Below are 12,818 nucleotides of genomic sequence, written 5' to 3' on the forward strand. Positions count from 1 at the left end.
ATTTCACGGGCTGCCATTTGACCACTATTATTTTGAACTATAGGGTGTCGTGTTCATCTTTGCCTGAACGCGAATAGTGTCTACATGGATAATAGTTCCTTTCTCATACGCTGAAATATGATCAACTCAAACTTCTTTATTCGTATATTATTATTATTACTCAAATGATTAACAAAGAGCCAGGCTAAAGTAGCAAGTAGGACATGAAGTTAAAAAAAAATCCATTTCGAATCTAATAATATGATGCACTCCATGTATCATCAGTTAAGAAGGGTAACGAATAGCATAAGGAATACATTCGAATTAAATAAATTCTCCCAAACTAGGAACAATCATTTGGAATATTAGTCACAGAACAAAAATCAGAAAGTTTAGCCAAAAAAAGGTAGTAATTGTTGTTATCTTCCTGCGCATCATTATACAAATTTAGATTTTTAATTGTTATACTAAAATTAGCAATATTAAATGTTTTACACTGATTCAGGAATTCTCAGTCATTCTTTATTAAATATTTTCCAAACCTTACACTTTTAGTAAATGTTACTTCGAACAAAAGTAATAATTACTAATATAAACATTGTAATTATTCGTGCATATTCCAAAATACTTTTAAAATCTAAAACGTTGGAAGAAAGTCACTGGATATTCTTTAACCCTTTAATTAGGTAACCACCCGAAATTAGACATAAACCACAAGCAAATCGCTTAATAATGAGATTACCAAAAGAGCATTGAAGCTTTACAGCTATCATTAAGTTTAATTGTTTCCAATGTAAGACCTGCTGAGAGATAACCTCGATCCAATATACATTTACGTTTTGCGTATTTCGGCGATAAAATGTTGCTATTGCGTTTACCGCCCATGATTCTATTCAATGATGTGGGAACGACTGCTGCGAGCCACATGCGTTATCACAATTGTAGTGATTATTCTGAGGGGATTAAGGATGGATTTACTATGAAGCCAGCAAGAGTTTTGCGGATTCCCACATTGCAAACTGATCTCTCAACATTGTCATGTAGCATGATCCCTAGAATACCGAAAAATGAGCTCTTTACAGGGGATAAAAGCATCAAATTTTCAACTTTGTTAACAATTTGAAAATTGTAAATTACGTCAAATTGTAATATTACACAGGGTTACCATACGTCCTCTTTTATCTGGCTTCTTTTTAAAAGAAAAGCAAGAGTTCAGATAGATTTCATTTTACAGTGAAGTTGACTGAGTTTTCTATTAATTCGAAACTCGAAAAAACTAATTTATCTCAATATTTATATTCTATTGACCGTGCCTGTGTCTCAGTCGAATGCTTGTATTATAGATCAAGCAATAATGGTGTAAGTCATCCTGATTTATTAAGCACTATATAGTTCTGTTTTGCTATTCCAGCACATAATGAAAATATTGAAAAACAATGTTTTCGCTCCTGCAAAGCCAATGGTGCAAACAGAGAAATGAGTGATTCCAGGTTCTGTTACATTTATTCTAATTGTGTAGTATAATTTCAAAGACACGTCATATGCACAAGTTCATTCATACATGAAAGGAATCAATGAATGTTTGAAGCAGAAAGGTTGAACGAGAAATATTATTGAAAATGAAATTAAATCTTCCAGTTTAACGTCCAATGATTATGTCCTTTAGACTAAGGGACAAGAATAATTAAGGCAAGAGAATGATAATGGAAGAATTGGTGGAGTTAAAATGTGGGAGGAGACGGCAGTACTCAGAGAAAACCTACGAACACAATGTTGTTCACCACAAAGTTATTTGGACAGGAATCAAACTAGAAACCCCACACATAAAAATAAGCACTTTACCAGTGAGCCATCGTGCACCTGAAAAATATTATTTGACACAGAGGGAAAAGATCTGTAAACATTTAAAAATTATACACAACAGTGTAAGACAAAATTATGTACACTAAAGATAATGTTTAAAATATAATTAGAAGTTGTTTCTGGAAATAAAGAAAAAGTCGTTTAAAACATAAAGGGTATTTATATTTACTCACATTTTACAAACAATGCATGTTTTTTGTAAAAAGTCATCGTTTTATATTTCATTAAACATGGTAAGCCGGAACTTACCAGTCCTCTGCAGCAATGGAGAAAATGAATCAAGAAAATTTCAAATTCATTCACCAGCGAAAACAATGAGAAATTTCTGCAGAATTTATATGGGCCGATTAAAAAACTGCTCCATATCAGGAAACGCAATAATAAAACAATACATAGTAACATAGACGACGTTTTTCGCTCTCTAGTAACTATAAATCTCCTCGCTACAAACATACGAAGATCCTCAGAGTTCCATTTGCTCATTTTGTATCCTTAATCTGCGAAATGGAGCAGTTAATAGAATTAGGAAATTTTCCCATAAGTTGGGAAATTTGTTAGCAAACTTTAACAAATAGGGAAAAGAAATTTTGTAAGGCAAAATGCCGAAATACGGAGAAATAGTCTGGTTGAGTTGTAGTTCAAATCTTATGGCCGTATTTTTCTTCTACTTTCTATAGCAAACAATCGATAAGCCTCAATGCTCTTCAATTTCCTTTGGAATCTTCCTTTTTTGAGGTAATGGTAAGTGACCCTGTTCCGTGTCTCCTTTCTGTCACTATGGCAAAGAATGGCGGCATTGAGGAAGTGGATAGATCAGAGTGGTTTAAGGTCAAAAGAAACCTCTGGAACGAGATGCTTCGTATGTGGGATTTTTGTGATCCTATGTAACCTAAGAGCACTAAGACCTGTAACGTTAGGCAAGTAAATTATGCTTCCGGTGAATTGCATGTGTAAAAAAAAAATATCGATCTATGTGTTCGTTCTAGCGAATCTAAGAGCAAAAATAAGAATTAAATCGCACATTGGTACTGGACAGTGTTTCCTAATTATTTTTCTTTACGGCTCCTGTTTTTCTATCTTTGCCCGTCTCCCTGAACCCAAGTGGAACGTTAAACTATAAAAAAATCTGGTTGTTTGATTCATTTCTTCATCATATATTAAATATATCTTTTTACAAACACTTATAAACTTACTGTCATAAGTGCAGAGAAACCAGCATTCACTAACTAGGGAAAATTTAACTAACTTAAAAAGGGATTTTTTTATTCTATTGATGAGAAATTTGTTCACAAAATCAACAAACATTGAAATGCAGTCAGATGTGTCAACACGACTAAACCAATGTGCAGTGATTGAAATTTAATAGCGGAAACAGTTGATGGTTGTTTACAAGCTGTTTATAGTTCGGAAACTGTGGTAACTGTGTGCATCGGAAAAATGCAGAGCGACCATTGATTACCATGCCTCTATCATGGATGACAAGTGTCGACAGGAAGTGGGTGATTGATTGCAATTGGCGCAAGTCGCTGCATAAATATTCTATCACGTAATAAGCAATATATCTGGCCTTAGTTTTGTTTACTTTCCTCTTCTTCATCAGTGTTGGCAACGTCAGAGCTTTCCTGCTAAATCTTGTAGTTTAGAATCGTTTCTAGTAATGAAAATTGGTCGTCAGAGTGTTCACGGGAATTTTGAAAATATCAAAATATATTCGCAAAGTATTTCAAAAGCAAGTATTGCACTAACCCGCGTTTGTCTGCATCTTTTCTCTATCTAGGGCTAGGACGAGTATGTTACAGATGATTTTGAGTTGCGTATAAGATAAATGGCAACTGAAGAGAACTAAAGTCTAAGGCAACTGGTAATTGTCTTAGTTACGTTTTTTTTTTTTTGTTTTTGTTTTTGTTTTTGTTTCTTCACTATATATATGTCGCTTATTATTTGTTATCTAACAGTTCACGTTTCTCGGTAATGTGTAAATTTTTATCGTATTTCGGTGTTCTTCGAATCAAATTAAACGAAAGTTTTCAGCTTTACGTTCCATGTTTATGTTCCGTAGGCTAAAGAAGCCTGATAATGAGAATGAATAAAACGGTGGAGTGAAAAAGTGAGAGAAACCCGAGAGTCCCGATAAAAACCCACGCATACGATGTACCAAAGCTGTACCATTGAATTACCGTATCCCGAGCTCCCAGAATACATTTGTGATTCAAATAGTTAAACGACCCATATTTAAAGGAGTAAGTGGAAGGGATACGGTGAATAGGGATATTACAATATAAAGATGATTTTGATAAATCAAACTCGATTTAACATATTACTTCAAGTATTTTACTACTTAGATTAACCTTCATACCATATATTGTTAGTTTGTTGTACGAAGAACTAAAATTATTCTTCAAATTCCAAAATATTACTACGGGCATGGGTTCAATGATGAATGCATAATTCTCTTGATTTAGTTTTGTGTGTTTTAGTTTGTATTTTTTAAAATCTGTTTTCTGTTCTAACCTTTCTTACTAAATTGCTCAAGACATAATCACAGGTGGAGTTAACTTTCTCGCAGGTTAACCTCTTCTTTTGTGATGGAAGCCTTGAATGAAGATCTGTGGACATTTTTACTCTAAAGACAAACATGCACCCACACTCATAAAAACAATGTAGAGTCACGCACATATTTGTAAAGACCGGAAGGCGTGGGTGTGGTTGCACGTGCTAGGTTTTCCACGTAATTCATAGTTATTGTGCTTTCATTGATTTTTGAGGGTACTTTGAGTTCACTTTACAAAGAAACTTTTTAATTACAACATTACAAGTTACTTTCCCAGCACTGATATGTAACTAATCACCTTTAACCCTTTTTTGCTTTTTAAACCATTCGATTAGAAATGAAAATACGAAAGGAATATATATAGTTTCTGCAAGATTGTATTTTCTTTTATAATGACTCAATTTATTACAAAACGAACTATATTTTTTGGGAAACTTGATATACTTTAGAGACCCGAAAGTCTTAATTTCAAAAGGTGATCACTTAATTACGAATATAGGAATGCCACAAATAAACATATATATGCGGATAAAGGGTACAGAACAGTTGAAGAAAACACTGATTCTTCAGTTTAATATTCCCATGCATTTAGTGCTGTACGATCATAAAACAGAATCTCCTAACTCACTGAAAAATCCTATTCTTCCATTGAGAGACAGATAATTGAAACTTCCTACATAAAAAGTTTTCTTTGAAAACAGATTAATACAGGAAACCGGAACTTAGACAAAAATTAAATCCCAGTAATTAAATTGTTCTCTGTAATTCCAATCAGTAACAAAAGTAATCAAATCATTCTCTGGAATTCCAGAAAGTCAAGAAATAAGCATGAATTCCACACAACAGGAAATTAATCACGTCAGTATGCATACACTAAACCATAAAATCACAACATTTGTAACCAAATATATTTCTTTCGAAAATATATTTTCTTTCTTTCTCCATAGTTTGATATTGTGCTTTTCCAATACCTTCTTGAAGTGGCCTCTACTCCAAGTAAACACTCGTACTACTATTGAAGAAAATAATAAATTTCCAGGAAAATGTATCGTGTTTTATTTTTACAATATTTACATCGTGTTTTCAAAATACTGTAGAAGGAAGGCGAATTATATAATTGTATACATTTTAGTGACTAGTGCATGCACGGGGTCTAGGTTAGATCCCCGGTGGGAGAGCCTTAAAGCTTGAATTCGAATTCCACCTTAAAACTGTATGACCACGTTTCATATAGCTTTGGCGCTGAGAAGAGGTGCTGACGTCGGACCAACCAATAAACGATTGCTTGTTATTTCTAGAATAAAGAGCAAAGCAACATCTTGAAACTTTGAGTCACATTTTAGAAAAGAGTCACCCGCTTCTTTCTCAAGCACTATACCTGCAGGTTTATATCTAGGAAGGGTTGACATCATTGGTGCCCTAAGTAAGATCAAAGAATAATTTGATCCATTATTTTGGATTAGAGAAAAATTAAAATACTTCTAGTTGCGTATATGCTTAACTGTTTTCCCACATAGTCCACATACTAGTACTTAACTGTTTTCCTACTTTCATATTTCATTAGTCCATTCAAAATTAAAGCAACATTATCTCTCATTCTACCGATACCTATCTAGTACTATTAGTGATGATATAAAATGTGAGCGTGAAATAAAAGCAAAGATAGGAATGGCAAAAGAAGTCATTAGGAGGATGATTTTGTGGGACCTTGAATAAAGAATTGAGAAAATAGATTCATAAAATGCTTCGTGGGGAGTATTGTACTGTAGGGTCAGAAACATGGACATTACGCAAAAGCGATTAAAGACGAGAGGAAGCTTCCGAAATGTGGGTATGAAGAAGAATGGAAAGAATTAGTTGGGTTGAGCGTAAAACGAAGGAGAGGGTGTTAGAAATGGTGGGGAAGAAGAGAACAATTTTAGATATTATTAAAAAGAGGAAGAGAAACTGGTTGGAATATTGAGTAAGAAGGAACTGTATCACGCAGAACATGCAAGAGGGTAAGGTGGCAGGAAAGAGAGGGAGAGAGTGAAGGAGACTACAATTAATGAACGATAACAAAACAGTGAAATCATACATGGAGACGAAGAGGTTAGCGGAAGACGTGGAGCATAAAGGCTGCTCAGTTGCAGCAAGTGACCTGTCAATAACGGCAGAATACCTATGATGATAATATCTCTCATAAAATAAAACTTTCGGACTTAAAACACTGATTCGAAATATTTAGTTGCCTTCTTTCCTCCTAGTTGTAATGTTCTAGCACAAATGTATCCTACAGCAGTATCATAAATTGTACTGATCTCCCTCATGTTTATGTGGTTAATATACGTACCTTCGACGTGGGGAATCCGGGTTCGATTCTCAGTCGGAGCTCATGTGGTTCAGACCGCACGTTAAGCCGTAAGTCTACGTTTCTTATGGCCTCGGTGCTGAAAGAAGAAAAATGCAACTCCAATCTAACAAACCACAAAATAGACTAGTGCTGTAATAGTAGTGTGGAACTGAGAAATAAAAAAGATTTTCAACTATATATATAGCTTGTAGAAAATTTTATTTCTGAATGCGTCTTTCTTTTGAAATCTGTGTACATTGAGACAGCCCTTCCTCGGCAGCTTTTAAAGATATTTTCTAAATGATAAATATGCGTCAGTTTTTTTCTTTTCAGTGGCTGTATAGGTATTGTTTAATGACGAATTAAACGTGAAGCAACATTACAAAGCACGTCCAGAAAGTAAGTTCCATTTGTCATTTATGCCGTATTTGGATTGCAATGGCAGGAGTGCCATGGGAACCGAATAGTTGGACCGATTTGAGATAGAGAGGCGTCAGAGTTATCACTGAGAGAAGGAGCTGCAATAATGATCAAAAAAATAGAAATCCGTACTGTATTATACGATTTTTTAATACACTAAATATGTCATGAGCTTAAATTTTCTTTCATATGGCGAACAGATCTTGAGTGTCTTTCAATAATACGGAAATGGGTTGATTGCTTAACGAAGCACGGAAGAATGTATGATAAGGAAAACTTATAAACTATACCTAAACAACAGTTCCTCATCATCAGAATAGTCCGAACTTAATTCCGCCTAGCTTTCATATCTATTTACACCTGAAAACTTTCCTTTTCGAAGAGATCTTCTAGAATGTCAGTGCTGACAGGAAACCTGTTACCACTAGGAGATAATCACAGCCTCTTAGATACGATGACACAAAATACTGTTTCGTTATTAAAAGTGCCTCAAGAGGAATGGCAATTATGTTGAAGCATAGTCCAGAGCCTAAACTTTAGAGAACAATAAAATACTTTGTTTCATTGTATTTTATGTTCTTTAAGTTGATCAAATGAACTTACTTACTGGATGGATTCTTTATTTGTAAATATCTTTGATAGTGTTCTAGGTTTTGTTTCATTAACATCTTGCGACTTCTAGGGAACATCTCCAAAACTTTTAGATTTTGTGGAATTCTTCTGTGGTTAGCACTAGTACCTGTTTTTCTTCCTCTCTCTCTCTCACTCTCACTCTCACTCTGTGTGTGTATGTGTGTGTGTGTGTTGCGTGCTTTAATACACAAAATTGTATACCATCTAGAAGCAATCTTCGGCAACTGATGTACAGTTTAAAACTTCATAGATTTGAAACCCCAAAGCATATTGTTATTTGCTTAAATAGAGATTTGATAAAAACTAGTATTTTGATTGTATAGATAAACATATATGAATAGCTATTACTACTACTTAATTACAAGCTGAATATAAATTCACTTACAGCTCACGAAATGATGTATAATCATATTTTTGTTGAAGAAAGTAAAAATTCTTGGTAAATATCAGGAATATTATATTACCGGAATTACTTGAATCAACTTTTGCTTTTAACGAATTAAAAAATCTCAATATGACCAACATGTATAAATATACGTGGTCCAATGTACATTCCATTAGTATCTAATGATAGTCCTTGAAGATGCACCACCGAACTCCTCAACGGCTGAAGTTTTCATATACTGTAATTATATGCATGTTCGGGATTAATTTTACCATGGGCGCGCTGATCTTTATGATTATTCTTTTATTTCAAAGAGTATACCTCCGTGGCTGTCCAGTGTAAATGTCATAAAATTCTAATAACATTCTTTAGATCTAGACCATGAAATTCATCAAAAGTTAACAGCGTCCGTTAATGCCATAACTGTGTACATTCACGTATAGTTCTGTAATGCGTAGACTGATTTAAAAATAAAACCTTTAGGCACCTACGTTTCGTAGGCACACCCATTTTGTAGGAAATTAGTATCCCATCTTTAGTTTAGGTAGTTAGCTAAACTATAGTTACGAAGAAGTAAAAAACTAAAATAAACTTATGTGGGTTAAGTCAAAATGATGGATTTGTTTTCATAAATTTATTCTGTGAAATCTAATCAACACATGTTATTTTAAGACATGTGCTAAGGCATATAAACTGTCAAAGTTTGTTTCAATTCTATCACAAGGGTTCTGTGTGAGCATCTCGCGTAACAAGGCATACATCTAACGGATAGTCTGTCTCCTGTCAAACCTTCTGGAGTATTTGTGGTCAGTATAAGCAGTTCATTCCATATTCGTCCAACATTTTGACTTAGCCTATAAAAGCATAGTGTAAAGATTGATGAAGTGTGGTCTGTTGATAAAGACTTTGTTGCAGAAACAGTATATAGAGTTTGTTCTTGCTACGAGTAGCTTCACATACCTTCACTTAGCTATAATATTATAAAAGTACAACAAAACTCTACGTAATTTGGGTATTGAAATTAGAATATTAAATAACTGACTAACTCTATAGCCTATGGAACCCGAAGGTTCAATGTCGCGTTCACAAAAGCTCTCTACTGACTTCTATACTTAGCCAACTGGATCCAATTTCTACTTTGTAACCCTATTTCTGCGAGATCCATCTTAATATTGTCTTCCCATCTGAGCCTAGGCCTTCCTAATGGTTGTTTTCCGGTTGGTTTTCCAGTTTAGACTTTGAAACCATTTCTACTTTCTTTCCATCTGGCTACATGACCTGCCCACCTGAGCCTCCTAGACTTGATGACCCTGACAATGTTTGGTAAACCGTATAAATTATGTAGATCTTCGTTATGAAGTTTCCGCCATTCCCTATTCCCGTTCCTCTTGGGCCTAAATATTCGTCTCAGGATCTTGTTCCCAAATAATTTCAGTCTTCCCTCACAGTAAGTGACCATGTTTCGCAACCATACAGAACAACAAGCATGATTTAAACCTCAAATTCCTCAGCAGAATTCGCGAAATTAGGATATTATGTCCGCATATTATTTGTTTCAGTTTTGGAAGAAGGTTTAATTAAATTAATTCCATACATCATTGGCAGATACCACTAGCTTTCACTTTAAAGAGGCTGGTCCACGTCACATATATACTATTTTCAAAACAAAAGCGCAAACAATCGTACTGCAAATAAACGCATCAGCTATTTTCGAAAAGTTGCTTGCCTTTAATTTCAAAGCTTACAAATAAAATCCAAAAATAACAACATAATACACAATTTATAATAAGCATAAAATTTTTTGTTGTTGTTTTACATTTCCATACTAATCATAGTGAAACACAAGGCAAAAAAGATAGAAGTTTATATGTAAATATATATTCTTTTTACATTGATGCTTTTATCCTCAAAAAAATATATATTTTCCAGAATTGTGAAGCTGCATGTTATTTAGTGGAATGAAGATAGTGGTCCCATGTTTTCCATGTATCCGGATGTTATCGTGACAAATGCACTGCATTGTCTGTGCGAGGAATAAGGATTATTTATTGAGATATATCATGTGCGCCAAATGCATTCTCCTGGTACTGCAAGAAAGAACAGAATTTATTTTATTTAATGGGTGTGGTCTCTTTGTGTGTATTGTATACTATACGTATAAAAAAAGTAGTTTCATCTTTTAGTATGTTACTCGTTGGAAATATGACTTCATGTCTCCCATTCTTTATCATTTAATTCTGTTGTTCTTGAACAAAGACATCTACATTGAAGATGGGATTTTAAAAAATATATTAGTTGATAAAAGAGCTTTTTAAAATGGGATATACGTTATCAGTAACGTACGTACACTAAATGTGTTCCATGAAGTATCATCCAAGTTAGAAATGTTTGAGCATTGTTCTCACAAATGCTACACATAGAAAACATGTCAAGTTATTTGTCTGTAGAGAATTTTAAATATTTGAATTGTGTTCTACTATATTTTAACTTACCTTGACAAACAATTCCCCGCATCATTCGGAGGCAAGTTTATAACTATAACGCTCTTCTTTATCTACAACACTTCCGATTACGTAAAGTCTTTAAACTTGTAAAAATGCAGAGTATTTCATTGTGTGGCTGGTTGATCGTTGAATTTTGGGAAACTCTTAGGTTAACTAAAATTAAATTTGGCAACACTGTTATTCTCGATTCTGCAGTAGTGGCCGTGAAATTTTGAATAAGTGAGGATTAAGAAGTATTTAAGAAAACTAACATTAAAAGCGGCCAGTCAGTTGAATAGACACTTAAGTTTGCGGTAAATATCCATAGCACATAAATGGCTTAAGAACTTAAGTTTATATCAGCAACTCCTTGGAATGACGTACTTTTAAACTTCTACCGTGTTACCGAATATGAAGCAAAAGTCTCTTTTAATGTACAAAGAACTGTTAAATATTTGGCATTAAATTATTTAGCGAAGCACAAAATTATGACAATATTACAATACTTTAGAAAATGTAAAAAAAATACTTGAAATATGCGTTTTCATTTTTTAAAAAGTGTTGTTTTCGATAGTGAACAAATTTTATTGTCAGTCGCCTTTGTTGTCTTAAATTACATCTTTAGATAGCTAGGTTATAAGAAAAATGTTTTCGCAACCATTTCCTATGAAGACTTTAATTATTATAATCAATATTTGGCGTTCAGAACACAAGGAAGACAAAGTCACATTACCGAAGTTGTGGCAAAAATAGACAAACGTAAAGTTTGTATAGAATTCATTAAAAAATTTACTGTGTATTTTACCTTAAGAGTTCGATATCTAGGCATAAATCTTTCTAGCTCTGAGAGGAGCTTCTGATAGAGACCTTAAATATGAAATATGTTGAAAACGACCCAAGAGTGGAGTTGATTCCCTTGTACATTGAAAGTGCCATTTTAATATAAAATACACACTTTAACAAAAATAGTTACTAACAATGATTACAAAATGTACAACAAATATTCCACCTCTAGTAACTCAATGAGTTTCTGACGGAAAATGAAATTTCACACTTGTCAGTAGTTAAAAACAGAATGATCCGAAAAATGAACATCTACTATCAACATCATTACCATTACCATAAATATTTTGCCATCTTCAGAAGGTCACTTGTCAAATTTTAGAAGTTTCTATTTATTTGACTCTGTTATCAGTCTCTTCGTTTTAAAATAGCAATTATCTTATTCATTATTGATAATCCATTATCATTTCTTCCTGAATCATGTCTTTAGTACTTCCTTCTTTTTAATTATCGAAACTATTTTCTTCCCTCCCAACTTTTGATGAGAACCAAATTGATTTTTCGTTTCACTCTCCTTCATCCCAACATTTCTAATGCTACGAAACTTGTTTCATCGACGTCTGTTATATCAACGTTTCTGCTCTGTACAATATAATTCTTCTCATCTAATATTCGGTGAGTAGTTTTCTTATCTATTTAAATTAGTTATCTTCATAATAGCCTGTACGTCTTAACTGTTTCTTTTATTATTCTTATCTCTGCTTTTGTTTCTCATTAATGTTACATATCTGTATTAATATTGCTGCCAAATACAAAAAATAAATAAATAAATAAAAAATAAAATAAAATAAAATAAAATACAGTGATCACTAATTCTACTCTAATGTGTACAGTATAGTTGAAATATTTCTCTTTCATATAGCTATTGATGCTCTCAGCTTCCTATTATTAATTTTCATCATTTCACAGCTATTCCTCAAATTTCATAAAACATAACTATTTTCTTTCCAAGTAGAATTGCCAGTGATACATCTCTCGCAAAGAAAATGCATTTCAGCTTTCTATCTTCTACTGAAGCACTGTCTTCGTTAAATAGTAGAATCCTCTTGAAAATTTCTTCCAAAATGTATATTGAATAATATGGTGAATAATGTTGGTAACATACTACTAAGTAATCAACTCTATGGCCATAAAACCAGGAAGTTCAATGCAGGGTTCACAAGAGCTCTCCATTGACTTCTTCTCTTAGCCAACTGGATCCAGTTTCTACTTTGTATTCCTACTTCTGAGAGATCCATCATAATAATGCCCTCTCATCTCAGCCTAGGTTTTCTCAATGGTTGCTTCCCGATTGACTTTTAGTTAAATTTTGAAAGCGTTTCTACTTCC

The 12,818-nt window shown here is 33.5% G+C and overlaps 1 protein-coding gene across 1 annotated transcript in view; it reads left to right on the plus strand.

Moving 5' to 3' along the window:
- spab (space blanket) overlaps window positions 1-12,818 on the plus strand; it is a 227,792-nt gene that overhangs the window by 126,464 nt on the left and 88,510 nt on the right. The window lies entirely within an intron of this gene.

The sequence above is a fragment of the Thermobia domestica genome, chromosome 13 (assembly GCF_964235325.1).
Source record: "Thermobia domestica chromosome 13, izTheDome1.hap1.1, whole genome shotgun sequence".
Lineage (NCBI taxonomy): Eukaryota > Metazoa > Arthropoda > Insecta > Zygentoma > Lepismatidae > Thermobia > Thermobia domestica.